This window comes from Manacus vitellinus, unplaced genomic scaffold, assembly GCF_001715985.3.
Source record: "Manacus vitellinus isolate BGI_N305 unplaced genomic scaffold, ASM171598v3 scaffold_38_pilon, whole genome shotgun sequence".
NCBI classification, from domain to species: Eukaryota; Metazoa; Chordata; class Aves; order Passeriformes; family Pipridae; genus Manacus; species Manacus vitellinus.
The window spans coordinates 1070324-1096030 of record NW_021940526.1 but is presented as its reverse complement, the minus strand read 5'-3'; the positions used below and the strand labels follow the sequence as shown (position 1 = coordinate 1096030).

Sequence of the window (25707 nt, the reverse complement as noted above, 5' to 3'; positions counted from 1 at the left end):
GCTCTACTTGAGCTGTTTGGAATATTACTTTGAGAATTGGAAGGGCTCTGGGGTGCTAAAACTGATTATGAGATTTTTCTTTGCTTGACAAGATGAGGAGGTCCATGTGAAGTATAAGGCAGTTATGTGGATTGACGGCAGACAGGTTTCAATCACAGAATCATGTTGTGTTTTGCTCATCTTTGAGGTGGGATGCTGGCAGAATTGAGTTTCAAGAGGATAATTGCAGCCCAATCAAAAATCCTCAGTTCAAGTTTCATGCCTTTTTTTTTTTTAAATTATTCTTAAAAAGATTCCTTCTAGTGACTCAGTATATTCTGGGAGTTCTTCAGAAACTTAGTTTTTAATTTCTCATTATGAAAATCAGAGTAAAAGATGGTAAAAGATGGTAAACTGGAAAAAGCTCCAACTGTCCAAAAACCTTCATTGCCAAGGATCCCCAGCCCTTATTGGTAAATATTTCCAGCTGTAAGTGAAGATTATCCTTCAACAAGTGTTTGACTGTGGTTTTATGTGCTGATACCTCTGCTGGGAGGAGTTTCAGCAGCCTGGTTAAGTGATCCCAGCTTGTAATTTCCCACCCCAGAGATAACCTTCTGTAGTCAAGTACCTGACCCTCTTAAAAATCAGGAGTTAATTCTATGAATGAGGACTGTTTTGAGTGGTGAAATAATCCCTTTGGCTAAGCAGGATAAGCCCTGAGACCAGGCAGAACCCTTTTAGGAAGTTACAGTTCTACATTTCCCAACAATAACACATTCCCAGCTCTCCGTGTATCATCACACAATTTATTGGGCTCTGCCCACAGAGGTTGAGTGAGAGCTGTGGCTTTTCTTAATCTGCTTCATTGAGAACCATTTGCTGCAGTCCCTGGTTTTCATTTGTACTCTTGGAAGCCTCAGTTCAGGCTCCTGTTGCCTGACTTTCTGATGTGATGAGAATACTCCACCAACACCCTGAAGTTTTGGAAAGTCCGATGTCTTCCACTGAAGTCCCTGGAAGCTGCATCCCACCTCTGCTCTCTGAGGCTGCTCTTTATCCTGTCCTATTTCCTGGTGTCGCACACCAGTACAAATCATTTCACATGGAGGCTCTTCTGTGGGAAGGTTCTCCCCACCCTTGCAAGGTGGCACATGATGCCTTAGATTTTGAGGCTGTAATACACAGTTCTGCCTTTTAAGACATTCCCATTACTTTTGTTGGTTGCAACTGTTCTTTTGTACCAGTCTGAGCTTTCTCTACTTAGTCCTTCTCCTTAAATTATACCGTGTTTGGGCTGTAGGAAGCTGAGTTTTAACTCTGAGGTGAAGCTGGTGTGATTCAGCAGGGCCCTGGTGTGATTCATTGTATGCATTGATAGATTTTATTATGTTGAAGGTCACCTTTGGTCTGGAAATTAACTCCCAGGATGCCTTTGAAGAAATTTAAATTCCTATAACCTAATTTTGTTTTCACCTACCCCAAGACAGTGTGCTGGGAGCTTGACATAGTATCTCCAACAGACAGAGAAACCTTTGGTAGCTGTGTACAACAATGGGAACAGGAACACAGAATCAGTGGAAAATAATGCAGCTTTTCATCACTTTTAAATAATCTGAGATGGTTGACATTAACCCTGGGACAAAATACAACTGAAGCGTACCAGTAAAGATCCAGTTTAAGTGATTTTGCTGTTCTTCTTCCAAATTCATTGTTTGGCAGTGGGTGATTCTTTAATACAAAGCAGTTGTTTTCATTTTTAATGTTAGTTACAGGAAAATTTATGGTGTATTTGTACTTCTCTGCAAATATTCAAGTACTCCTCTGGAAGAAGGTATGCAATAAATAACATTGCTTCATACACAGAGTGGACATTAAATCATTTAATAGTATAATAAGAAAGCCTTGAACTAAAATCCTTGTGGACTTTCTGAGAGTATTTTTGTTAGATTTTGCAATATTATGTTCTTTAATGGAAAACTTTCCCTCCTGCTAGTATACATTCAGTCTTGTCTGAAAATTAACGTATGGCAAAATATCTACTATAAGTACAGAACAGAGATATATACAAAGGACTGAAAATACATCTATATTAAATCATTGTTATAATCTAAAATATTTATATGCCTTTTAAGAATAGTGACAAGTCTGAGGGGCTCACCGTGTATAGTGGTACTTGAGTTAGTTTAAGTTTACAAATATCAAAATCAAGAATTAGGGTTTGGGTTTTTTTTCAGTTTCCAGTGATTACTCTGAATTACTTATAGTTACTCTGAATTTCTTACAGTGACTTAAACTCACAGTTTCTCAGAAAATGGGTTGTTGGTTTTATTTCTCGGGGCTACTGTTACATGGAAAACCCACACCTTAATACTATAGTTTCCTCCTTAGGTAGGCTTAAAATATACGTGGAAACTTTAAAGTCTAAACTGATGCATATTCAGCAAGGACTAAGTGCAAGACTGACAGTGGCAAAGCCCCTGAGCTGGAGGAATGACTTCATTAACTGCCGTCACCAGCAGCCTTTATGATCTGCTTAGGCCTCATCCTGGTGAGTAACTGTTTCACACAGCCGGAATATCATCCCTGCAGCCCCATTTTACCTCAGTAACAATGCCCTGCGTGGGAAAGCACAGCCCCAAGCCCTTTTCTTTTAGGGGCACATTCGTGCCCTGAAAAGTGGATGTAGGGTCTGTAACTGCAGACATGAAATTTTTGCATTTTTTTGTTTGTTTCACTGACTCATAGTAAATGTCTTGCATGCGAATATTTATCTGTAACTGACTCTTCTTCCAAAAGTTGTAGAGTCAGGCTTTCTAACCAGTTATCTCCCTATGTAGCTTCAGACAGATAGGCTTCAGACAGATGCTGAAGGCATGTTCAAGAGATCTCAAGATTGGAAGAACTATCTTCAACTTGTCACCCTCCAGGATAAAATTGCACTTCTGAATTTTTAAAAACTGAGAATCAAATTGCTGTTTCTGCTTTGATTCAAACAAGGGGAGAAGTCCTGTGTCACTCAGGGAGAACATGCCCTCAGAAGAGGTGCAGGTAACAATTTCTCCCCTTCTCTCCCATAGTGCAAGGCTGGTATTGGACTCTCTTCCTGCATCACAATAGAAAAATACCTTGTCAGAAATGACCAAAATTAGATCAGATTCTTGGTCTGTAAGGGTGACATGTCAGAAGATGTGAAATTCCCAGTGAAATAACTTGTGTATCATGCAGTGAGATCCGCCTGCCTAAATTCTTGTGTACAGTACGAACACCCACGGATCTGCTTTTAGTGCCTCCTTCCCTACAGTTGAGATCCTGTGAAATCCCACTCAGAGGGGGGCAGATTTTATGACTGGATTTTATTTTATTGCTTCTGCTTGTGCATTTGCTCTCTGTATTTTTGAACTCCCTATGTATGTCTGTGTGCACGGTGGGGAAATTTGGGAATAAATTTACAACTAAATCATTGCAGTGCAACACTCTCCTTCAGGAACGCTTTTTGGTCATGCCTTTGCTTTTATGAAAATGTAGAAATAGGCTCAAATACTGAAGAGAAAATATTCCTGTGAGAATTTATCTTGCACTTAGTGTAGATTTTAAGCTCTGGTTAACAAAACCGTAGTGCCTTTTGCAGCACAGCAGCTCCTCAAGCCATACACATTCCCTCTTTTCAAGACATTCCACTGCAAAGGATTTTTTTTCTCTTCTTTTTGTTGTTGTTATTTTTTTTTTTTTTGTTTCTATGTCTGTTCTTTGTTCTGAAAATGTGGAGTGTGGTATGTTTCAATTCCTTTGCTCCCTGGAAATGTTAAAACCATTTGCTGTTCTAACTGATCCCTGCTTGGAGTGTTTCATTACTGACGCAATCTCGAGGTGAGCATTATAAAGTGAAGTATTATTCTTGATCTCACTGCGAAGCGGTAGGGAGTCAAACTGCAGGCAGTCAATGTCAAAATCGCCTTTTCTAAAGGATTTTTCCTTTTTTTTTTTTTTTTTTTTTTCCCAGAGTGAGGGTGAAGTGCATTTAAGGCTGTGTTTGCTGATCTTGAAGCTTGGGATGTAACAAGTAAAATGACAGAAAAATATGACCTTGCAAAGAATGAGAGGAATAAAATCTACATGAGCTTTGGGAATAATGGAAATGAGGCACAGCCCAAATGGATGAGACCTTTAAAGGTTGCCTTTCTCTTCAAAAAGGTTTTTGATACAATATGAAGCTTCTAACAAACCCTTAAGAAAAGACAATTATGGTACTATCCATAGAACTCAGAATTCAAGGTGTTCAGACCGGCTGCAGTTTGACAGCCATAGAAACCATTTCCCATTTAATCTATTTAACAGGAATGAAAGAGTGTTTTCTTGCTCTTAGTATGTAGAATATTTAGTCATTAATTTGATTTTATACTGTTTTCACTGCTGAGATTTGAGCATATTGTGGAAAATTAATCATCTTAGCATGTACCATACTTATGAAGTATTGATTTGCCTTTTCCAGTTACAGAAAATTATACCTTTTCTCCCTCTTAAATTGAATTTATTTCGTCAGAGGAGTTAGACTGGAAAATGCTGCATGAAAAGCCAGTATTTTGAAAAGTGGGGTGTATTGAGTGGATTTTTTGAAACTAATTTGAAATATTTTGGGCAGCCTTCTTTCACTGCCTCCTCTTGTAATGTTTCAATCCCCAAAGAAATTTCACGTTGCACCTTCAGCCCTTACAGAATGAGGAGAGGTTACTATTGTTTCACCATGTTCAAAGCTTCTTCTTCTGCCCCCTGCCTTCATGTAACTGAACTGATGTTTTCTTTCCTTTCCTTCTGGAGTGGCTGGAAAAGGGAAAGAGAGATGGGGTTGGGAAGGAGGTTGGTTGGTTTGGTACGTGGGGTTTGCTCTGGTTGGATTTAGTAGTTTTGGGTTCTGTACTTTTAGTGTATCTTTGGTGGAAAAACATACATGTTCTCTTTAATTTTCCTGTTGAATTTTTGCTTTCTAAGCCTCTTGACACCTCTCATAACTGGCACCAGCCACACGTTGGTGCTCTTCTTGCACCTCCTCTTGTTATTACTCTGCTTATGCAAGTAATGAACCCTCCCTCTCCCCCAACCTCCGTGCTGTGCTTTTCCTTCCTCCTTTTCCTCCAGACCTCACTTGTGATTTCTATAGCTGACGTATGAATGCTCAGAATTTCCAAACAGCTGTAATCAGCCATTTGTCAAGGTGTGCATGAACCAACGAGCCTGCTCGCTGCAGCTACATCCTTCCCTTGCTCTGCTGACACACCACAAAATTATCCTCTTAGCTCAAAGAATGAGAAAAGTCCCACAGAACAGAAGCACGTCGGGGTAATATATAAAAACCCCATTGTGTGCATCCACCCTTCCCCCCCACAACGTGGAGCTGTTTTTCCCTTTCATCCGTGTTTCTGAAGGCAATAAAGGCTTTGTCCACCAGCAGTTATAAATATCTGGTGTGCCACACCCCCAGTTCAGGGCTATTATGCTTAGGCTTCCAGGGCTGGAACCCCAGGAGGCATTTTCAGGTATATTCTCCATCTAGCTCAAGCAGTTCTCATCACCCCAGAAATGTCTTTCTTTGGCTCGTAGGACAGAAGAATGAGCTCCCTTCAGAGCTTAATAGACCTCTGCTTCACACGGCAGCTGAAGGGGTGCTGAGGTAGTGTAATGAGAGCACAGGCAATCCTAGTTGGAAGTAAAATGCGTTTTCTCTGTGATGTGCTCAACCTTTTCTGCCCCGGGGCTTAAAAACTGAAATCGACTCTTTAATTTAGTGCTTCCCTCCTGTACACCGAGATGCCGCTAATGATTGGAGAGAGTTAACAAGAGGGTAGCAAAAATGATGTGTCAGATGTGTCTGAAACCATAAAAATTCTAGAGGCAAGACAATTTGAGTCATGTCAATGGATTTTTGAAAATATAATTTTCTATCTACTGGAGGCCAAGGAAGAGAACATATTGAGTTCATTTGTGTCGCAGTATTTTTGCAAACACCTTATTAAATCAAACTGGAAGTAAAGATTCGTTTTAACCACAGCTAGTGTGCTATTGCCCTCACTTCTTTAGAATGGCAAAATAAAATAATTTTCAAGTTTAAAAAGAGTCTAAAGAAGTCCAAAGCAGAGACATATTTTGCTGGTTTTTTTTCTGTGGTTTTTTTTTCTTTTTTTTCCTTTTTTTTTTTTTTATTCAGTAGAAGCAGTGCTCTCGGGAAAAAGGCTGGAATTTGTGATTCACCAGTTCAATTGTTCTTACAAATGTGTCATTTGTGTCAGTTCTTCTGATTTTTTTTCTTTTTTTCTTTTTCCCCATGAGCTTCTACTGGGCAAGCTTGCCATGCGTCATGAGTGCGAGGGCACATGTTTCAAAGAGATTAATATCCATTTCCAGAAACATGGCAGTTTCTTATGATTTGTGATTCATAGAGGTGGCTATTTACACCATCTAAAAATGTTGAATAGGGCATCTATTATTTAACCTGTCTAATTTTTCTTTAAATGCTGCAAAGAAGTTCATTTATTCAGTAAGATAGTTGCTTTTCCTGACACTTTAACATCTGTTTCCAAATGATATCTTCAGCTCTGCAGCAAAACTTAAATCTACTTTGGAGTTGGAAGCTAATGCGTGTTAGCAATAGCATACGATGCAATTTTAAGCTGTTCATGTGTATTTAAAATAAGATTGATTTACACTAGTTACTTTCCCAGGGAAGTTCAACTTAAACTAATTCTTAATGATCCAAATGCATTTAAAACTGGTTCATAAAATCCTCAATCAAAACCACAAAACTTGGAAATCTTTCAAAGCCAGTTTACTCCAGCATTACTGTCACGGCTGAAAAAGCCCAGTTTCCTGACAATTGTTTGGTCAGCTTGGTTTTTATTTTCTTGATATTGCTTTTACTCAGCTCACAAACTGAGATGGAAAAACACATTACTGCAATATATCCTTTTGGTCCAAATCAGCTGGAGCTGCACTTGGGAAGATGGATTTATCAGAGAGTAGGTGTGTTTTTTAACACTGCAACTAAGAGTAAATCCCAAATTTGTCTGTTACACACCTGAGTGCCACACATCTATTTGAGATGTGCCATAGTGCCTGGCCCCTAACTGGTCCCTGGCTGGCTTTAGCTGTATTGGCCCAGCTCAGGAAACAGTCCTGAACTCATCAGGAGAGTAGATTTTTCTTTATCCTTTTTTTTTTTTTTTTTTAAAGAACTGTGCTTTTGGCAGCTGCTCCCATCTCTTTATGGGGCTTCTGTTTGTCTGGACATTATATCTACTCTCTGTCTTCTTCCAGTTGGGAAGAGAGCCTTTTCAGCTGCAGCAAAACCTCCATTTATTTTGGAGTGGGAAAGAGAAAGGAAGAGAATGAAAAGGCAGCTAATTGGGCAAGAGATGATATAAGCTTTTCTCCTGCACTGGCTGATGGACGATCATTATTGCAAGCTCTGTGTTTGGAGAGGATATTGCAGAGGTATGGACACTCAGCACAGTGCTTTGGGAGAACCTCTTGCCTGGGAAACTCCCCAGGTCCTTCCTTGTGACCTGCAGAGGGGCTGAATCTGTGCTGTGTTGTGGCTGGTGCTTTACAGATCTGCGGCGTGATGAAAATGGAGCCAAACATCCCATTAGACCCCGTTGTCAGGGCAAAGTGAGAAGTGTATCGGTGCTATCCGATTAACAGCACAGTAAATTGAATCTGTTAAGTCTAAACAACATTTGCTTTGGTCCCCAATTTTGAGCATACCTTTATTATTTGTAATGGATTGAAGCTGACAGGAGATTTGTGTAAGAAGATTTTACAGAATTCTAATGAGAATGAGCCCTTTGTCAGCGCGCGACAAAATCCTGAATCATTCACAGAATTTAAGATGGTGTTAGTGTTATCCAAGATTATTTACAGAATATTTTTAAATGGCTAAACGTTTCTTTGTTGTGTATTGTAGACATTTGTGGGCTTATATGTGGTCTGGATGAGTGAATATACTGTCAGTAACCTGGCAGGAGCTTGGGAGGGCTGTGTGGGGGCAGAGGCGGGCACTGCACTCTGTGCTGGGAAGGGCAGAGGCACAGGTGAGAGAATCACAGAATATTCCAAGTTGGAATCATGATCATCAAGTCTAACTCCTGGTTCTGTGCAGGACACCCGAGGAGTCACACCATGTGCCAAGCAGTATCATCCAAACGCTTCTTGAACTCTGTCAGGCTTGGTGCTGTGACCACTCCCTGGGGATCCTGTTCCAGTGTCCAACTATCCTCTGGGAGAAAAAACCTCCCCTGACACAACCTCAGACCATTCCCTCTGGTTCTGTCACTGGTGACCACAGAGAAGAAATCAGTGCCTGCCCCTCTTTTTCCCCTCAGGAGGAAGTTGTAGACTGGGATGAGTTCTCCCCTCAGTCTCCTCTTCTGCAGGCTGAACAGACCGAGTGACCTCAGCCACTCCTCATATGGCCCCTCAAGGCCCTTCACCATTTTTCTTGCCCTCTTTTGGATGTTCTCTAATGGTTTAATATCTTCCTTATATTGTGGTGCCCTAAACTGCCACAGTATTCAAGGTGAGGCCACACCTCACCAGGACAATCCCCTCCCTTGACCAGCTGGGGATGCTGTGCCTGATGCCCCCAGGACAGGGTTGGCCCTTCTGGCTGCCAGGGCACTGCTGACTCAGGTTCAACTTGCCATCTACCAGGACCCTCAGGCCCCTTTCTGTGGCCAGGTGAGAGCTGTCTAAACCTAAAGGGAGGAAGCAGAAACTCTTGAGGTCCTTTCCACATTGCTGCCACACCTTCTGCAGTGGCTTCTTGTCTGTCAGGTCAGCCAGCAGCAGGTCACAGCCTCATCCGTCTCCTGTCCTGGGCCCTGGACACTTAGCAGCCCATGAGCCTTTCCCTGAGGGAAAGGCAGCACCAGAGATACAATGTAGTTGAGGTATTCCATGGCCATTCCTGCACACACTTGCTCCTCTCCCAGCAGTCTCAGGTGTGCAGTAACCACGAGGCTGACTCCTGTCTGAGGGGGTAATTGCAATATCCTGTGTGTAGGCGTGAGCAGATGTAAACTTATACAAGGGCAAGAAATACTGCATGGAGTATTTAATCCTTATTACGTACTTAGCCTGTTTTCAATACCTTTCTCAAGGCCCTTTTTCTGCTCTCTTGGAGCATATGGGCACTGCTGAAATAATATATTGAGGAGGAAACAGAATTTACCCGCTGCCTCAGTAGTGGGCTTCAATTTCTGGGGTTTGTAGGCTTGTATAAAATTTATCTTATCAGTGTCTCGTGATCTGATGACTGTTTAGTAATAATGGTCACCCACACAGTGTGCCGGGACGCCACGCTGCTTGGTAATGAGCACTCCTGGAGTTCTGTGAAGGCCCCAATTAATCATCATAGTGCCAATTAAAAAGGCCATTAGAAATACTGTCCGTGGCCATCAATCCTGCAGAGGTGTTCTTTCTCAAGAGGAGCACGTGTAATGCACTCAGATGTGCACACACATGCATACTTCTTCTTCCAGGTCGATGTGACCTGGCAGAGGGATTGGGTACAATGTATTGGCAGTGGCAATGAATTTATATTCTGTCTTGTATCATAGCTGTAGTTTTACATGCCAAATTTATTCCAATCTGCTAAATCTTACATCAGGTTTTCTCTAAGTGGCATAGAGTTCTTCATGTGGCACAGTCACGCTCAGGCTCTCTTTGGGGCTGCACTGCAGTATTATCTAGGTATAATTTTAAGGCCAACATTCATTAGATGCCTTCAGAACAGGGACTTTGTTGTCCCATAGTGTTCTTATTTTATTTTTTTTATTAAGAAGCGGAGCTTATGCTTTGAGCAAGGGTTTGAAAATTCTTAAGGGGTTATGGTTTGGTTTTTTCTTGTAAAACATCTGACTAAGTTGTCCAAAGTTGCAGTGGGGAACTGGAAACCCCCACTGTCTCATACTGTGTTCTGTAGGAGGAATGGAGCTGGGTGGGACGGATCTGTAATAAGTGCATCTTTATCAAGAGTCTGCAATTGAACTCATGATTTTTCTCTGCTGTTAGCAAATGCTTTATGAAACACTGCAGCAGATATGTGTGCTATCGTCCTATTATCACAAAAGATAATCTTCTACCTCTGTCTTTTACTTCAGTAGTTTAGGTACCAGATTTTTGATAAGTGGATCTTGTAATTGATGATATGCCTGTCAGCACCAATGTGGGATATGAGTTTGGCTTTCTGTTTGACACAAGACTCTAAACAACCCATTTACATTTAAAAAATAATGATCCAAACAAACCAATTTCAATACTTTTTGCAGCTTCCAAATCCCAGAAATTATATACGGAGGCTACACATTAAGCTCAAAGAGTTATACTTGCACACTTTTTCTTAAGCCTTCTCTTTTGCTGTGATCATCATCATTTAGTTCTTAATAATGTGATCATAGAACTCAGAGGATTTTTTTGGTTGCATAAGGTGACAGGGCTCTAGGAATCAGGCCGGTGCTGTGAAGGAGCTCCATGTCTCATTTAGTTGCTGAAATCCTGAGGTGGTAGTTGTGTGAAAGAAGAGATGAGCCCAATACTTGTCTTGTTGTGTGGCCACCATCCTCTCCTCCTGACATTCCCATTCCCAAAGGGAAGAGGCAGGGGTCTGGGCAACCACAGTTCCTGCAGCTACCACTGAAATCAGGGGAAGGACCCTCTGAACCCCATAAAATGCTAACAAGGGCTGAATACCCTTAGTGGGTGGACCTGCTGGCTTTTGCATGCAGGAATCTTGGAGTCAATTGACCTTCCTCTTGCTGTGCCCCCGTATCCCAGCTTTTATCCAGGAAACGATAAAATGCCTTTGTCAGACGGGAGTGGGAGAGTTTGCAAACAGTAAATAGCTTTGTTTTAAGTAGTCACATGCTGTGGTGCAGAGCACCAGGAAAACTTGATTATATTAAGCATTTTGCATTCAGAGCAAAATCCAGAAGAGTGTTACAAGACAGCCCGAAATCACAATGAGGCCAATTATTAACTAGTTTCCTTTCATTCAGTGAGAATCTGTGTTTGTAATTTATATGGGGTAGAGGGAAGATGCAGCTTGTGAACAAATGTTGGGAGTTTCAAAGGGTGAAATTTTAAATTAGTGTCATTGTCATAATAGGAACATGAAGCTTGTATCTGTTAAAAGCAAATTTAAAAATGAAGCCTCTTTCCTGCCCTTCAACTTAGAATCTTATGATTATCTTAAATCCCAAAATGTGGCTTCATTGTTCATTTCCTTTTTACCAGAATGTAAAATAACAGGAGCTTGAGGTTTTAGTGTATTAAAAAAGAAGTAATCCCTTTTCATTATAACTTCTGGTACTGTTTTAATTAAAGGTATTAGGAGAACCGTCATGTGTGACACATTTTAAAATTCTTGTACAGTGTGCTACAGAGTATCTAGGAAGGGGATTATGTACATAACTTGTTCACTCACAGTGAAGTAGACCAGATTTTTTTAATTCTTCACTGTTTATCACCTGCAACTTGATCGTGAATATTTACGTGGCTAAGAGGAAGAATAAGAGTGTCTTTGTGTGTGTGTTCTTTGCAGCTCATAACATATCAAGGCTGTTTTTAGCAAAGTTGTGTTGTTTGTTCAGATTGAAAGAAACCTCATTAAAGAAAGCTACTTAAAATTTTGACAGTTACAGAAAAGATGAAGAAAATTATTTCCCTTGTTTTATGAGTAGCTTTCTTTTTTTCTGGTTTCACCTCACCACCTTTCCCCACGTCCCTACCAAATATGCCCTCATAGTGTTTCTCAGCATGTATTTGTATGTGCCACCTTCAGCAAAGGATTTTGGAGATTCACTCCATGGCCCTTGGAATCTGTTGGAATCATATGGTGTTACCTGCCTGCCCCAGTGGCGAGGTCGTACCCTTCTGCAAATTCCCAGTATTTAAGAAGGTAATCCAGCAGAATTTCTCTGATCTGATGACTGATGTTTTATGCCATTGTTATCTCTTATCTCCTAGAGTTTGCCCAGTGTCACTACCCTGTAAAACTGTGTCTAAACTATTTTACTGCAGTGATGATGAGTGGTACACAGTGATGGATGAAAATTGCACTGGTTGCGGTTTAGAGTGAAAAATCTTGGGTTTTAACCTCCAACATTTTGAATGAGAGGAGGATGGAGGAAACAATTTGTCCCCAGAAATTTCACTGTAACTTTTTCTGGCATAAATATTGAGAAGTGTAAAGTGTGTAAGCTTCTAGAAGGATGTTTTAAAAGTCGAGTGGTGCTTCCACCCACTCCTGAGCATCCCTGTAAGCCAGGAGTTCCCCCACTTTAACAGCTGCCAGTGCAGCTGACCTGGGTTTCAATGGAAAGAGCTTGTTGATTGATGTTTAAACAAAATGTTGATTTGTTTACGTGCCATGTGGTCCCAGTGGACTTGCTTAGATCACCAGATGCCTTGAAAAGCTGAAGTTTTTGACAATTATAAGGAATTTGTGCAGTTTTTCTGTTTGTCTTTTGTACTATTGTCTCCCTCCAGCAGATCTGATTCACTTGTAAGGTGGCTTTCAGTAGGTCTTTCAGCTTTCATATTCAATTAAAAAAAAAGTTAAATAGGTGTCAAAATTCAGCTGCAGTTACTGAATATAAGCACCTAAAGCAGTTATTAGGTGAGGCAGGGTTATTGTTCAGAGAGAAAAGTATCCCCCTGAAATAACAGCATGTGTTGGCTTTTCTGCTGGGATGAGAGGAAGAGTTGTGTCTCACCTAATTACAGGGTGGCTGTGGCCTAATTGCTTTTACCCAAACAATTAACATCCATTCAGGAATGTGGGTGTTCCTTGCACGTTTTCCCCCAGATGAATGCTTCTCAAATTTAGTTACAATAATACAATAAATCCAAATTTATATCGCTGTGAACATACGAAAGGGAGCATAAAATAAATTCATACTTATTCCCATCTGTACTTGGTACAAACCTTGATATACTCGTAATGAATATTAGGTCCAAGTGTTTCATCAAACCCTAAATTCTGTCATTTCTTATTGCACAAAAGCAAAGTCTTTATCTTGCAAGTATTTGAAGATTTATAGAGTCCATGTGAAGAAATTTCTGCCCATTGATGCACATTATTAATGAATGCCTCCAGTTCATTTGGGATTTTTGTACGTAGGAAACAGTATTAATAGACTGGTGTGTGTTAATTTGTCTGAAGTGCCTGCAACAGTATTTACTTAAGTGCAGATGTCCCGTGGAGATTTTGCAGTGCCAACACTTCAGCAGAGCGCCCAAGGTGAAATTTTATAAGTTATCTGGAGGGTGTCTCAACCTCAGTTGTAACATTAACCAACTGCATCAAACATAATGCAAATAATAGAATTATTTGCAAAGTTCCTATGGATAAGTGGTTGTTATAATTAGTATTTGTTGAGGGGATATGAGATGCTAAATCTGAAAGGGCTCAAAAGGGTGCAGTGCGTGAGCTGACATGTCACTCTGTGGATTGTGTCATTCTGCTGCACCATCGAATTGCTCCAAGAACAGAATATATTTTGAATAACAGAATATATCTTTGTCAAAGTGCCCTCACTTAGATGTTTTCACTCTCTCTACTCGAGAATGTGGGATGCAGACAGAGGCACACTCTGTTCCTCAGATATCTCAGAAGACAGAGCTGGAGTCCCTGTAATTTTTGATTTCATGGCCATTGTAATCTCCCTCAGTTATTAGCAGTGTGACACCCATCAGGAGCAGGTTTTGCAGCACTTTCGGTCACTGAGTGAACTGAAACTCTTGGGTTGACAGCAGATTTCCGAGAAGCCCAGAAAGCCCTGTGGGAACTGGTTTAAAATCCCAGATAAAATGAAGGAACGACCCCCAAGGTGTCAAGTGTCCCTCCAGTGAATCTGAGCACACTTTTCATTTCCTTGTCAGTGGGAAGAAAAGTGAGCCGCTTCCCTGAGAAAGTGAAAGAAATGCTGTGTAACAGCCTTTTGCAGGAGAGGTGAGGTCCTCTCCCACAGGAAGCAGGAGAGCAAAGCTGGTGTCTGTCACCTTCCTCCCCTCCACAGCTGCACATTAAACATAGGATGCTGTGGGTAGAGGGGCAGGCAACAAGTAAGTGGGGTAAACAAATAGCTCTTACTGAGTTTATTCCCATTATTCCTTCTGAGAAACCAAGGAGACCCTCTGATAATTCACTGGTGAAAACATTATGTACAGTTTTTACCACCTCATGCATTTTCTTTTGATATGTTGGGCAAAGTGAACAAGCGTAAAATTGAAGCAGGGACAGAAGAGGGGAGGAGAAAAGGAAGGGCAAGTCCTAGGGAGCGAGTCCTACAATGCCAGCCCTTAAAGCCTAGAAAAATGCTGTTTAAAACTGCTGAGTACGGAAGCAAACCTCGCCTGGGTCAGCTTTCCAGCGTGACAGCAATAAACATACGGCCAGTATCCAACCCGACAGCAGAGCCGTTCAGGAATACAAATCCTGGGAATGCTCTGTTCTGCTTATGCACCAGAAATGTGATCCGTGAGCTGGGACTTCCCTGACAGCCCGCTGTCTCTCCCATTTCATGAGCTTCTTCCATGGGAAACACAGCCTTTCCAATCCCACGGGAGGAGACAGCCTCTGTCTCCGCGGTCCTATTTACAACCCGTGCATTCTGTGAACCGCACCGTGTGTTTGGGATTTGTTATGGGATGCACTGGGACCAAACATGTCACAGGCAGACTTGTTATGGATGAAACCCCGTTGACAGGAAGGATTAGCTGCAACAGGGAGATAAAAACAAGAAGTCATGTTTTTTGAGGGTGATTGTGGTGCAAAATTTTGATTATTTATTGGGTGAGAAGATAGTCAGGGCTTTGTGTTATTAGAGATTCTGTACCCGAGGAAACTGGCAGTAGTTTCAGCCTGGTGCTGCCAAACTGTACTCCAGAATCTGAGGTTTCATATGAAAAGGGGGGGGGGGGAGGGAAGCAAAACAAACAGAAAACCCTCTATACCCTGCAGCTGCAGGGAAAGTGCTCAGAAACTCACTGTGACCAGGGTTGTATTCTTGTCTTGAGTCAGCAATCAGCTTGAAGCAATACCTTTGAGAAGAGCGAACTGTGCTGGTCATTTCAATGCATGTGAGCTATGAAGCCTGACATGTTTACACAGCAGCCTGCTCCTTTTGGGGCTTCTTTTTGTGAAAACCTCAATGTTATGCATGCTGTTGGAGAATGTGTTTTCTTGGGGCAGAAGAAGAGAATCAGAAAGAAGGTCTATTATTTGTCATGTAAATAAGAAGTAATGTTAAAAGTGCCTTCCTCTCTTCTTCTCTCCCCACCCCATACACCAAAAAAAAAAAAAGGAAGAAAAAAAGGGGAAAAAAAAATGCAAGCAACTTTTCAAATTGTGGAGAAACAAGGGCTATTTTCTTTGCCCGCCAGAAAAAGCTTTAGTCACATCCGGACTCTTGAAAAAATCAAAACAAACCCCCCTTCTTCCTACTAACCCCTACATTCTCTGTAGCACCATATGCCCTAACTTACAATTATCCAGCTTTTCATACATTCCACTTCTGCCCTGACAGCTATACAGTGTACAACAGTTGCACAGAGTCAGAAGGCAAATCTGTGAGGCACAAAGAATAAAGAGTTTGGTGCCAGTTTAAAACAAATGTAGTGAATATGGAAGTAAATAACTATATAAAGCTGGATACTGATGGTGTTTTTCATTTCTGTGTGTCTGCCTAAACCTCCTGTCTCCAGTTTACCTACACAGTACTGTGCATTTCCATTTTCACATTAGCTTTGCTGAATTTATGTAAAGCAGGCTGCAAAATGGAGGGGATTGTGTACCTCCTGCTCATGATCACCCCGAGGAACCTGTTAATCAGTGGAACTATTGTATGGTTACATGGCTCACATCATGTTTGAGCATTGGGGCTCAACAAGAGAAAAGCTCTGTAATTGCTAACAATTAGTACTGGCTAAGCCTCACAAGGTTTACTTAAGAGTCCCCTCACGTCAAATTTGTATCCAAAGCGTATCTGAAGTATCTAAACCATTTAAGAATCGGGGAGGTAATACCTTGTCATTGTATGAGGCAGAAGACCTGTGTATGAAAGGGCAAGGGGATTTTGAAATAATTACTGGCTCTGCATTTAATTTGAGTCAATGAAAATGCCAGAATGATTGAAGTGTTTATGCTGAAGATCAAGGAGTTAGATTGGAATAGGGTAATCAAAACCAGGGGCATCTCTCTTTAAGTTTTTTAATATTTCTCAGGGAAGAGATAATGGAGGACTATGAGAGTACAGCAAGGGGAGTGTTGGAAGGAAAATCAGGATCAGAGGTCACACCTGTGTGAAGCAATGGCTTGAAAATGACAGGTAAAAATAGAAATAGGCTTCACTTGGCAGTGATGAATGGGTTCCTTGACCTGAGGAGGAAGACTAGAGGTGTCTTGGAGACGGTAATTTGATAGTGGCAATTACAGGTGAAAAAGTTAACCGGTAAAAATATGATGGAAAAAATGACTGCACCTAATTAGCCATGGTGCTCATGCCCCTGGGCCTTGATTACTTGAGTAGCTGTGGTTTTCTAAAGCCACGACTGGAATACTTTGTTTGCCATTTTTCCATACATTGGTGTGATTCTTGCATCCCTATTTGCTCCACCTGTTCCCAGTATGCCTTCTACTTTGTCTATGCTTTCCTTATCTTTGGTGCTGGAATATTCTGCATGACTCACCCTCATCTTTCCTCTGACACCACAAAACTGACCTTGTAAAGTGGATAAACTGCTGGGCCTGGCTCATAGAGTCAATATTGCTAAACCTGGGACTGTATGTTTAGTTACCACGACGTGGGAGGTGGGAATCAGTCATATCTTGCTCACACATCTCTTGTATCCCAAGGGCAGGAAAACATTTGCCAATGGCCTATAGCTGTGCCTCTCTGCAAGCAATAAATGCCAAGAGTCTTGTCAGCTTTTTACATACTAAGGCAAAAAGCATGTTATGGGACTGTTGGCTGCCTCAGTTCAAACATGAGGCTTGGATTTTGAGGTTAGTAGAGGTCTGCTTGCTAAAGAGAGGTTCTGATCAAGATGAATTATGAAAATGGCAATAAATACCACATTTTAAAAGGTAATAAACTGATATTAATGTTGAAGGCTGATCTTAGCAAACATTATCAGCAGCCTGAACCACCTACCTTTATGCACCTTCCTCCTCAGCATGAGGAGCCAAAGCAGCCCTGAGTCCCACAGTGATTTCCTAAAGGGCCAAGGAGTCGAATGTGCTTCACAGGCACCATGTTCATGGGGTTTGTTCCCTTGTGTGTAGGTTTCAGTTGTATCTGGCCACGTAAGTTCCTCATATACATGTGATACTGATCCATTTCTCAGCTAAAAGTACCGAGCACGTTGCAGTTTAGGATGCTGCAGTTAATTGTGTTTGGGCACCATGATGCCAAGTTTTGTTTTGGAATATGGTGGATGGAAATTCGGAAAAAATAGTGAAATGCCATGTTTAGCATAGTTCTCTCCTTCCACAGTTCTTTGTAAAAATGTAGCAAAGATCTCTTCTAAAGAGTTGAGGTGAAAATAAATAACATTTCCTACGTCAGATTGGGGTTTGATTGCTTGCACACCCAGTCAGGAGTTACCAGTTACTTGCAGAGTTCTGGTTTCTGCACTATCATACACCAGCTTGGAGACTGTCAAATCCAGTGACCCCTTAGGCGAGCACTCATGTCTCTAGTTCTCCCTCTTCCCCCTTTCCTGGACCTGAAGTTTGATTAGTGTTTAGACATTGCTTTGAGATAATGATAATGTGCCTTTTAATTAGCATCGATATTTCTAGTCTTTTGGGGAATAATAATGCGCTTCCTTTTTACTCCTTGACTGTTGACAGATGGCTACTTATTAAACATCATTAAATTCTGATATCAATCATTTTTGTGCTTTATAAAATATGCTCATCGTTTAAAGGAAATGACATCTATAGGAGGGAGATTTTCCACATGGATTATGTAGACTTTGATGCAGTGCTGCAGCAGCCTTTGGTGGAGGGAGGCCTTGTTTCTTAAGACATTACAAGTATAATCTCCAAGGCCTTGTTAACTTGTCATTTCAGTGTATATGTGCATGCTAAAGGCAGCTCTTGTCTAGAAGTGGCCCGAATGTTTTTGAGACAAAGCCACTATTTAAAGGTTTAGAAACATGAACTTTTGAGAAGCCTGTGGTTACATGCAGAAAACATTTCATGCATTTACACAGGAATCCATATTGTGTGTGGCTCTGTGAATGCCATGGAAAAGTGAAGATGGATTCCTGTACATTATTTGCAGCAAGGCTTTATTTGACTTGATGCATTCTTGGCAGGAGCCTCCAATTTGTTACTTGTGAAACTTTGTTTAATGGGTACAATTACGATCTGCATTGTGCCCTTGCTCATCTTAATAGCAGTATTAATTTGCAGGAAGGGACAAAAATCATCTTGTGGAGTTATCAAGCGGTGTTTAGGCTTTCTGAATGCTAATTAATTCAGAGCTCAAATGCTGTACCTGCTGTTTAAAAGGCTGGCAGCTTGTATTCATCACCTGAGTGACAGCTGTTCCTAGCCTTTTTTGCTCTTAAAAAAAGGAGTGGGGAAGATTAACTCCTTCCATGCTAATGACTGCCATATTGAGGTAACAATTCTGTTCACCATTTAAATTTAAAAAAAAATTTCCTCTAACAGATTGGCTGACTTTTACAGTGTATTAGAGAAAGGATTGGTGACTGTATGTTGTTAAGAGAGATTGCTAAACATTTCTCCATTACACGGTTTGTTTTTCTGGGCAGGGAAAAAAAAACCCAGTCTCTCTGACATTTGATGCCAAAACCAGATCCTCCGTGTAAGCCAAAAGAGAAAGAATTAAAATATTGTTAAGTCAGACTTGAACATTTACAGTGGAATCTGAAGAATTTTTCTCTTGGAGTCAAATCCTTTTTTATAATATTTACTGTCAAGAAAATATTTATTAGTTGCAATTCAATTAAATGTTCACTTAAGCCATTTAAATGTCACACAAAATAGTAAAGAACAGTTTTATATTTTATATCCTGCATTCAAAGCTCATTGAGTTGTTCTTTATTGAACTAAACTCCCCCAGACTAGGAAGAAGTGTTTATCTTTGGTAATAAAAAAGAGACTTTAAAGGCATACAGGTAATTTAATTTAATTTAATCTGAGAAAAAGTATCAACTGGTACAATGCAGATGTTCATATCCAAGTTTGAGAGGATTACAGAGTTTACCTGACTGATTGAGGAAGTGAGATCTAATGTTGGATTACGTTCCTTCTTTTTCACAGTGGAACTTTGAGCTAAAATATATATGTTTGCTCCACTTCTCCATTCCCTCCTGCCCCAAATCAAAACATTTTAATTACACTACCTTTTCTTTTTGGAGGAAACATGAGGCAAATCAACAGTTGTCTCCTGTCAAAGGGTATTGCTGAACTACTGACACCAAACAAAATTCCACAAAAGTTAGGATTTTAGGGTAAATCCAAAGGTTTTTTCTTACTTTGAAGACTTATAAAGTCTGGTATGTGTTTTGCTACATAAGTATTTCAGAATTACAGATGTGCAGCAGATATGTCACAATAATACAAAATTTTCCTTTGCATTTTGGGGGCCCTGTATCTTTAGGGAAACTCGGGGTGGACTTGGCTAAAGCCTCTGGGCTTTGATTCTGCTCACATTGGGTTTTCCACATTCTGATTCAGTAAATCTCATTAGGCACATGTTTAACTTCAGCATTCACCTATAGTTCTGTTGACTTCAATAGCAAATTAAGCACATGCTTAAATGTTGTTCAGAGCCCTAGGGAAAGGTGATTAAACCCAAGAACAAAGCTCTGCTATTAAAATATTTTAACTCATTAAAATCCAGTAGATTTGCTGATACTGATTCACTGAAGACTTTTGAAAGCAAAACAATTACCTTATAGTTGGCTGGCTCCCTTGTGCAGCTTGGAGCAGCAACATCAGTATATTAGCTGGGTATTTCTGCTGTGACAATGCATTTCCTTTTACTTTTGACCTGCTGTTGTATTCTCACAGATAATTAGTGATTATAATGAGTGATTGAAAATATAATTGGAAATAAAAAGGTTTCCAAACCTGTTTACCAAGTATTCTTGAAAATGAAAATAATTTTTAAGAAATTGTTGTCTTGTTCCGAGTTACTCAAATATCTCTTGTTATTATTTGTTAACTTCAAAAGGTGCTTTTAGTTTCCATACACAGGGATGTTTTTTTGAAGCTTTAGCAGTATTGATGTAGTACTCTTTGTGTGTGGACTTCTTCTATGTTAATTTACAGTGGAGTTTGATACAGAGTAATTAAAAATCATGCTTTAGCAACACTGAGATGTTGTCTTTGAATTAGCGTGCAAGATGCTCTAATGAGTCCAGCAAGGATTAAGAACATTCACTGCAGTATTTAGTTCTGGTTTTAATTTTTTATTTATTAAAAAGTCCCTCAACTTTCTAGAATTTTGTGAAATACTTTCCATAGGGGAGATGTGTTTCTAAAATAACCCCATTAGGATTCAGAAGGCAGAAGATTCCTTAATAGTTTGGAGCAGGGGATGTAGGGGCAGCAGAAGGTTGGAGATTAGAGGGAAGTTTTGGGTGTTTTCTCTTTTTATTTAGTTTATTGTAGAGGAAATACTCAGATCAAGACTGGGGTATTTTGGGAGGCTGGACACGGCGTCATTAGCTCTCCCGAGTTCCTGTCCAGGAACAGTTCCTGTGTGTGCAAAATCATGAGTTCGCTGAGGTCCTGGAGTGAGTTATTTGGGGTCTGCAGTCTGTCTGCAGCTTCTTGAAATAAATCTGAGTGCTAAAGCTCCGTAATTGTCGCTACCGCGGTGTTAAAATCTTGGGATGATTCAGTCTCAGCATGTGCACTGAGTCAGACCCAGAAACCACCGACTCTGCTGATTCGTGTTTGCCTCTTGACCTTTTGGCAAAGATCAAGTGCAGCATATGTTTTTATCAGTTTAATATCTGTTATGTCCTCAACTGGAGGATTTTATATTAAATGAGTTTGGGGACTGGGAAATGTACTCGGAGCTTACGCCATCCCTTCCATGCGTGAAGCTGGCGATTGCTGTGTTTTCTAGGATGGTGTGAAAAGAAAAAGGAAAAAAAAAAAGCAACGAGTCCCCTAATGACCATAAAATAGTGCGAAGGGAAGAGCAGGAGCAGAGCAAGCATAGATTATGCCTCTTCGCAATATTCTCTTAATCTCCACCAATTTTCAGCTCAGGGGGTTCCTGAGCCTCTATAAAACCCCAGTAAAAATAAAATAAAATAGCACGTCTTGATGGTATTTTAGTCTTGTTTTCAGTGTCTTGTCAACCCATATTAATATCCATTTTGCCATGTCCAGTATTATAACATCAGATTAGCACCCTCAGGACTGGGCAATACTTTGTACCTCCTGGATACAGTGAGCCTACACTTGCTCTCATCCTTGTTGAACAGCAGGTTCTTGCATCACTGGTGCTCTTTATTTTCATTGACCACTCTAGTTGCTTTTTTTCTGAAAAATGAGATAAAACAGCAATCAGAAATAACTGCAGAGTCCAAAAGAGAAGAAATGTACTGCAAGATAGTTAGAGGGTACATATGGGATTTGTATGGGTTTGATTGGGTTTGATTGAAGACCGTCAGAAAGAAACAGATGCGGTCGGTATCTTTGAGGAAACCTGGTTTAGACACAAGCATTTCCAATATACAAATAGGCCAAAAACTGGGGAAAGCTGGTGTTCCCTTGAACGTTTTTGATTGATTAAATATCAGCTTAATGCATTCTATAAACTGGAGGTCCAGAGTTGCTCCTACGTGGCGCAGTCAATGGGTGGCCAATGGGAGCTGGTTTTGTTTGACCTGTGACGGAGTCACCGCCGAGGTCCGTGTAATGCAGCAGGTGATGACAAGCGTGGTTTATGACATCTTTTGAACCAGAATCAAGCCACTAAAGGCCAAGCTGATGTGACAGGGTGAAAACTGGGAGTTGTATTAGGAGCAAAATGAATACAGTTTGGGTGGAGAGTGATCAAAATCATTTCTAGATGACATAAGAGTTTGACCTTTCAAGGGTTTTTTAATAAGTACGTGAAGTAATACAGAAAGGAGGAACCTTTGTCATTGTAAATTAGTGTCCTTGAGTTAAGTCTCATTACCAAGACACCTTCACTTTTTTAATTATTTGACCTGCCATGGTTAATAAAAGGGAAGCTAATTCGGTGTGACATTTTTGGTGGTAGCTTGGTGCCCTACCAACTTAATTGCAGGAAAATAAAATAATAGTTCCCAAAAAAATCCCATACTTTAGGTTCCATGCTTTTGGAGTTGGCTGATGATTTATAAGTCATTATTTATGGCCTCAGTATTTCAATTAGGGCACGTTGAGTAAAGCTGATGTTGGGGGAGTGGCATTAAGTGTTTGTTGATTGTAACTATTTTAGTGATGAAAAATATTAAATTTTAATTATTTAATATTTCTGTTTAGAACAACAACAAAAAAGGAGTATCTGCAAGATAGAAATGCACTGCAGCAAAATGCCATCTTATTACTATGCGTGCTATGGTGCTTACAGGTTATTGTCAATATACAATGTCTACTGGCAAGGAAGCTTTTGTTTGTCATGGGAACAAAATGATTGCTCCTCATTTTTCTAGACTGCTGAGTTCTTTAAGCGAAAAAGCATTTTGATCCTGGGATAAATATTGATTCTCTCTTTTCTCTCTCTGAGAAAATTAATTTAGTGTGAGTTGTATGCACCCAGGTGAGGTGAGGGCAGCTCAGGGACCTCACAGGCTACTTAAACCTGTGACATTGGTCACATTCAAGAAGTGGCTTCATTACCCCTAGGTCAGCATATACATGCTGGTGCTTTTGGAGAGTGTCTCCTGGGGCAGAGCAAGGGAGGATTCATGGACCACTATATCATCTAGTCACTCATGGGGCTCTAGCAATAGGATCACAGGCTTTCTTTTTTTCTATCCAAAAAGTAGTACCATCTATCTGCCTTCTTTCCTGTCCACCTCCCCCTCCTGAGTGGTCCTGGACCCTAAACTCAGGTGGTCTAGGTGAGACCATGGGCCCTAAGAAATCCTCTTCACGGTGCAGTGGGAAAAAAGTAAAGAGGTTGGCAATAGCCAAGTCTTCTCTGTATAAACATACTGAAAACATGGAAGAGAGAATGCATAATGTTGAGATAATGGATGGGAATATGTTTACAAAACTGAGCATCCACTGATTCTTCCACTCTTAGCTGACTTGGGGCATCCTTGGAGGGGGGCTCAGTGGCATATCCTTGATACACAGACTGAAAGAATTGGCAAGACCAACAGAAAGAGCTGGACAGATTTCTCTAAAGAATTGCAGTCTTCCACTTCCCTCTCTTAAGAGGCCACTGTTTGAGAAACCTCTGAGCCTTTGTAGATGGCCACATGTTCCTGCTACTATCACAGTGTGTGATATCAATCTGTGTCCATGTGCATCCCTACTAGATTCAAAGCATAAATCCATGTTATTGTGGAAACTATGTCACACAAGTGCAAAATTTCTGCTGCCCCAGCTTCGAATTTAACTCTCATTAGTCAGTTGACAGTTAGACCAGATTGATGGGTTCCCTTTGGAGAGTGAAACCTACGGGGTCTTGTTTTCACCATTACAAAAGCAACAATTAGCATTCTGAGGTATTATTTTAGTGGAGTTTATTGCAACACCTCAAGCTTTGGTATCTGTAAAGTCTGTGTGAGCTTCTGACATGTTGAATCACTGGATATCATTGTGAAAGTATTTTTTGATGTTTATATCCTGTACACTGGTCTTTGTATTACAGCACTGGCCATTTCCTTAGTAGAATGTTTTGAAGAGATGAAGAAAAATAGAAAAGGATAAGAAAATGTTAGGGATTGTACACCTCTGGCACAATGTTAACTGTACATCTATGGTGCGGTGTTATTATGCCTTTGTTCCAGAGTGAGTACTATTGAATTAATGTTGAAATCACATTTAATTTCATTTTTTATTTTTTACCCCTTTTATTATGTTTTAAAAAAACCTCCACCACAATGAGAAAACAAACAAAAATGAGCTCTAACATATAACTTACTTCTTCTGTGCCTCAGAAGGCACAATCCTGCCATTGACTTTCTGAAAACAATTAAGATTGTTTGAGAAGGCTTTAAGCTAAAACAGGGACTTTCATATGGCCTGTATTACCTCTCCTCCTGGGAATGCATTTTCTTAAAGTGACGATTTATGAGATTCAATACTAATGTCAAACTTGGTTCTGCTGTGTGAAGAAACATAATTAAAACACCAGAATAGCAGAACATGAGCAACAGAACATTGTTGAACTTGTAGATATTTCCACATAGGTGATGTAAAATTCGATGGAACAGTGATATGACTGTTTGAGGCATGTCCGTGTGAGATGTAAGAAAAACAAGCCTAAAGCAACTTTGCTATTTCCCTCAGAAGGATTTTATCCAGAGAGGAAGATGCAATATTTATGTGCAATATCAGCTGCGTATTTTTAGAATAATTTTAAATTCCTTTATGGTAAGTCTCTGTGTGATTAGGGAATAGATACAAATCAGATGAGGTAACAGTTTGTCCCATTTGTGTGAAGTGGTCTTCCAGGATAAAATTACAATTTATTTCCTTCTAAATGCGGTATTCATTTGGGAGTAAATTAATTAAGGCTGAGCAGATAAGTATCTGCTGTCGTTCTGCAGTCATGACATGGCAAGGCACTTGGTATCTCTGTGCAAAACTCATTTGTACATGAAAAAAAAATATGAAGTGCCTGTGCCTATTGTTTCTAGCGCTGTTACGTGATACTTTAAATAAATAACTTAATTCCATGTTCAACATGCCCAAAGGTATAGTATTTTATTATTGTTATTATTAGCCTAGATTGCGATAGTGTAACAGCTCTTTCCTCATTTGAGAGCTTCTCTCATGAGGCAGGAATGCAGTCTCTGCACTGGGCCCTACCTGGTTTACTGCTGTATCCGTGCTGTGCCCTGAACTAAAGAAGATGAACATGATGCAGATCAAGGATCAAGTGACTCTCAGCTCGGGGTTCCCTCAGTAATCCTCACGGCCAGGGAAGATCTTTTGGGAGGTGTTATCAGTGGGGTCATGATATGAATTGTTTAGTTACTCTGTACATGCTGGAAAACTGGATGGTTCCTTGTTTATCTTTGAGGGGACATCAAAAATTCACACAGAAGAAATGTTAAAGGCTGTCTGTGTTTGAAACGGTCCTTTAAGACAACAGAGAAGTGCACACAAGCTTTCCATCGGGCTGTAGCAGATCATTGGCTTGTTGTCTACATGTGTTTAAGCAAAATTGCTTTCTGTGCTTAGTCCAGTCAGACTGTGTCATTTTCTGTTGAATTATTTTTCTCTCTTAAATTAGGCTAATTGCAAAATGGCTTCACATAACAATATTGCCTGCAAAGGTATGTGTTTCCACATAGGTGTGAGGTGGATGGAAAATCAAGTGCTGAATCTTTTAGAAATGCTTCTGATTGCCATCTTCCAGCAGATATTATGAGAAATTATATAGCTGGAGCTTAATCATAAACTTTTCCCCTTCCTTACAGTACTGACATTTATTTTCTAGACAAACAGATGAATCTTAGATAATGAGT

At 40.3% G+C, this 25707-nt stretch overlaps 1 protein-coding gene and 1 non-coding gene across 4 annotated transcripts in view; both read left to right on the top strand.

Annotated features, from left to right (window-relative positions):
* The window catches only part of MACROD2 (mono-ADP ribosylhydrolase 2), an 836463-nt gene that overhangs the window by 350292 nt on the left and 460464 nt on the right, over nucleotides 1–25707 (top strand). The gene's annotated exons all lie outside the window — the stretch shown is intronic.
* On the top strand, nucleotides 20974–21164 carry LOC112841208. Its single transcript, XR_003212829.1, has one exon. It is a non-coding gene; the product is annotated as a U2 spliceosomal RNA (small nuclear RNA).